The following is a 4,904-nucleotide window of genomic DNA, read 5'->3' on the forward strand; positions in this document are numbered from 1 at the left end:
TATTCCACACACTATCATTTTCTTTCATGAATTTAATTAACCAATTAACCTTGAATGTATTGTTTAAAGTTTCAAAACAAGCACAGATAATCCACCCTTGTTGTCTTGTTTACATAAAATGTCCTTTCTCAAATAATGTCTATTCTGGATATTCCAACATAAAAAAATGAAATAACTTTTTGTCTAATTATTTGTGCACATTAGATGGCATATCTAAAGCTAAAGACACATATCTCGATATCCCTTCACGATATCCCTTATTTTTGTTAATTATAGACTTGAAATTGAGAACACTGTGTTCATTCTCATCTTTATGGCTGTTTAATCGGAATATCATGTTAAATAATTACATGCAATTTATTTATATTCATTTTAAGACCACCTGAGGTAAACTCTTTACAGTTTTTTTCGATTGCTAAACGACAGTGAGCACAACTGGAGCTACATGTGCAAAACTGTAACTACAGTCTGCACAGCAGCAGTTCATGTGGACCAAACTCTAGTTCGTTTTTCATTGCTTGAACACAGTTTTCAAAACTCTACACACTTATCCCATGACTTTAACCACAACCTGCACAACACTGTGGATTTACAGCACTTTGTTCAAATGCTAACACACTGCTGTCAAAACTGTGAACCACACATTCAGAACAGAACAGATTTCAGCATTGTGTCTTTCAAACACTGCTGATGGCAACTTCAGCTGAAACGGGTGAGATTTAGCCTACATCCTTACAGTAAATGAGAACATTACAGGAATATATTTTGTATTGCAATTATAGAATATTTACACAGATATATATTACAGTAAGTTTGACTGTAAAATATATGTGTACTGTATTATATACTGTAATATACAACAGGACCCAAAGGCTGGCCCCAACAGGAGGAAGAGGAATAATATTTTCAGATGCGCAGGAAATGCTATTGTCGCAGATTTATGGTTTTGTACCTGCCTGCACATTCACCCTTCCTCAACCCAATAGAGGAGTTTTTATTCTGCCTGGAGGTGGAAAGTGTTTGGTCACCACCACCCACATGACCAAATGTCTCTTTTGGAAGCCATGCGTGCCGGATGTGAGGACACGAGTCCAGAGGACTGCAGGGATGGATAAGGCACTCCAGAAGGTTCTTCCGCAGGTGCATGGCAAGAGAGAACATTAGATGTGATGTTGATGAAAACCTGTGGCCTGATGCTAGAGAGAGGCAGGATTAGCCCCGCAATTACAGTTTTTTTCGATTGCTAAACGACAGTGAGCACAACTGGAGCTACATGTGCAAAACTCTAACTACAGTCTGCACAGCAGCAGTTCATGTGGACCAAACTCTAGTTCGTTTTTCATTGCTTGAACACAGTTTTCAAAACTCTACACACTTATCCCATGACTTTAACCACAACCTGCACAACACTGTGGATTTACAGCACTTTGTTCAAATGCTAACACACTGCTGTCAAAACTGTGAACCACACATTCAAAACAGAATAGATTTCAGCCTTGTGCCTTTCAAACACTGCTGATGGCAACTTCAGCTGAAACAGGAGAGAGTTACATCCTTACAGTAAATGAGAACATTACAGGAATTTATTTTGTTTCGCAATTATAGAAAATTTACACAGATGAGTAAGTTTGACTGTAAAATATAGTTTTTTACTGTATTACTGTATATACTGTAATATACAACAGGACCCAAAGGCTGGCCCCAACAGGAGGAAGAGGAAAAATATTTTCAGATGTGCAGGAAAATGCTATTGTCGCAGATTTATGGTTTTGTACCTGCCTGCATATTCACCCTTCCTCAACCCAATAGAGGAGTTTTTTTCTGCCTGGAGGTGGAAAGTGTTTGGTTACCACCACCCACATGACCAAATGTCTCTTTTGGAAGCCATGCGTGCCGGATGTGAGGACACGAGTCCAGAGAACTGCAGGGATGGATAAGGCACTCCAGAAGGTGCAGGGCAAGAGAGAACATTTGATGTGATGTTGATGAAAACCTGTGGCCTGATGATAGAGAGAGGCAGGATTAGCCCCTCAATTATTTGTTTGAATTACAGTATGTACTTTTAGTTTCTACCTTTTTTTCCTCATTACTGTAATTTCGTAAATTACTACAGACTATTGAAGCAAACTGCTCATTTTCATTTACCTTAAAGAATTGTTATGTTCTAAAAATGTAAATAAATCATGTGAAAGAATGTCACTCTTTTCTTTGAAGAAAATATTACTTTGTATGAAGTCACTGACATTGTTCAAACTGTAAAGATGAAAAGTTTGTATTTTCTGTATTGGTGTTTGATGCTAGTGTTTTTACTCTCAGTGTGTTCTGAGTGACAGTGTGTGTTATCTCAGTGAGGATTGTGCATAGTGTTTGTCTGCACTGAGCCTGTTTTGAGCCATGTGTTAAGAGTTGTGTTGCTTGGAGTGAGTTTTGCAGGTGATGTGAACTGTTTAGCTCAGGTGACTGTTGGTAGTGCAGACTGTAGTTAGAGTTTTGCACATGTAGCTCCAGTTGTGCTCACTGTCGTTTAGCAATCGAAAAAAACTGTATTTGTTTGAATTACATGTACTTTTAGTTTCTACCTTTTTTCCTCATTACTGTAATTTCGTAAATTACCACAGACTATTGAAGCAAACTGCTAATTTTCATTTACCTTAAAGAATTGTTATGTTCTAAAAATGTAAATAAATCATGTGAAAGAATGTCACTCTTTTCTTTGAAGAAAATATTACTTTGTATGAAGTCACTGAAATTGTTCAAACTGTAAAGATGAAAAGTTTGTATTTTCTGTATTGGTGTTTGATGCTAGTGTTTTTACTCTCAGTATGTTCTGAGTGACAGTGTGTGTTATCTCAGTGAGGGTTGTGCATAGTGTTTCTGCACTGAGCCTGTTTTGAGCCATGTGTTAAGAGTTGTGTTGCTTGGAGTGAGTTTTGCAGGTGATGTGAACTGTTTAGCTCAGGTGACTGTTGGTAGTGCAGACTGTAGTTAGAGTTTTGCACATGTAGCTCCAGTTGTGCTCACTGTCGTTTAGCAATCGAAAAAAACTGTAATACAATTAACTGCTCTCATTTTTGAGAATAATAGTAGTATCGTCAGCAAATTGACACAATTTAAATTAACTGTTTCAAATACTAGACCTTCGAACTCTGCTTTTTTAATAGGGCCATAATTTGTGTCACTAATAAGCATAGATATATATGTAAACACTAGATACCTCGTATGCGCTGTTGGCCAATGGAGGTCGACGGCCGCACACAACGGCCATCTTGCCACAACACTTGTGTTGTATGATGCATGTACTTTTTAAATAACCATAACTTGCTCAATTATCTACCGATTTTCAAACGGGTTGGTTTGTTATAAACGTCAGAGATGTAGTTATGACTCTGCGTACTTATGAATAATTATAATATTATATATTTCAACATGTTTAAGCATCCAGAATTATAGCCATGTTAATAACGTTTGTAAGAAACCAAACCGTTTGTAAATCCGTCAAGATTTCAGCGAGATAAGAGTATTTGTGTTCGTGCAGATCATTCACCTTACAGAAAGCTTCCCAGTGACAAGATGGCCGCCCTATGATGCCGGAAGTGACTCCGCCTTAAGAGATCTAGTGTTTATATATATATATCTATGCTAATAAGTATGAATGTTTAGTATGAATGTAATCTGACTGGACATCCGCCATGCTGTCATCATCATGTGACCAACCAGTTACATCCATAGACATCATACATCGCTTCACTGCCACTCACAAATCCTCTGCCGTTGCCTCATGGGAGTTGCCTCCACATGCCTATGCTTGCTCACTTCAGAATCTCACCTGAAGCAGTAGGTCATCCGTGTACTTTTTGCTTTTATGAGTAGGCTACTGTTGGTGTGTTCAAGTCATCTCGTAAAGATCGTATTTACGAGTTGAACGCACATGAAAGCAACCACGATGTCGTAAATACGAGTGGGAAGCTTCAGTTGTAGTCCATGTTAGCACTTTTGAACACCCCATCACCATTAAAATTCTGTTTAAACACAGAACAAATACCTAAGTTCAACATTTTGCATTTTTGTTTTGTTGCCCTATCAGTGTGCTTAAGGATTTGGTATTTTTTTAAATGGGCTAATGTTTATATGAGAGTTTAAATGTGCTTTTTGGTCCAGGGGAATGTTTACAATTTATTTGTGCTCCGCCCCCTACTGGAACAGGTTGGAAATGTAAAAAAAAAAAAAGTGTTAAAAATGTCCCTTTACAATAATTTCCTGGTTGTTATAGAGCACACTACTCTTCTGAACAATGTCACTCTATTGATATTATATAGCCAAAAGAAATAGAACTGTATGTATTATATTTTGTATGCTATAAAATATGACCTAGGCTAATCTCCATAATGCACTTCAAAAATATGTTCTGCTGTCATTTCACAAGGTGGAGCTAGTTGCAACCAGCTAACAACCTGCAGCTGTTATAAACAAGATAGATCTCGCTACTAAACAGCAGCACAAAACCTTTGACATTCTATACTAAACACCACTTAAGAACACCAACGAATATTTATAGACATGTCTGAATATGGGGACAATGGTAAAAAAAGAAGAAAAAAAAAGTAGGTGACAGTTATCGGTTGATATTATGATCGAGAAAATACTAACCTATATAAATTTTACACAATATTCAAAAACAAATATAAATTGTATACTGTAATACAATTAGAAGGTAGACGACATTGTGGTCAAATACAACATTTTTGTTATTGTTATTTTTTTTAACCCCAGAGGGGTATAATTTCAACCACCTTCCTCTCATGTGCAAGCCAGTACATGCACTTGGAACGTGCACTCTAAAAAAGGAGGCGGTGCTCCATGACATAACTGTTTTATTTAGCCAATAGGGCGCGTGATATGTAAAT

The sequence above is a fragment of the Phoxinus phoxinus genome, assembly GCF_949152265.1.
Source record: "Phoxinus phoxinus genome assembly, chromosome: 2".
Lineage (NCBI taxonomy): Eukaryota > Metazoa > Chordata > Actinopteri > Cypriniformes > Leuciscidae > Phoxinus > Phoxinus phoxinus.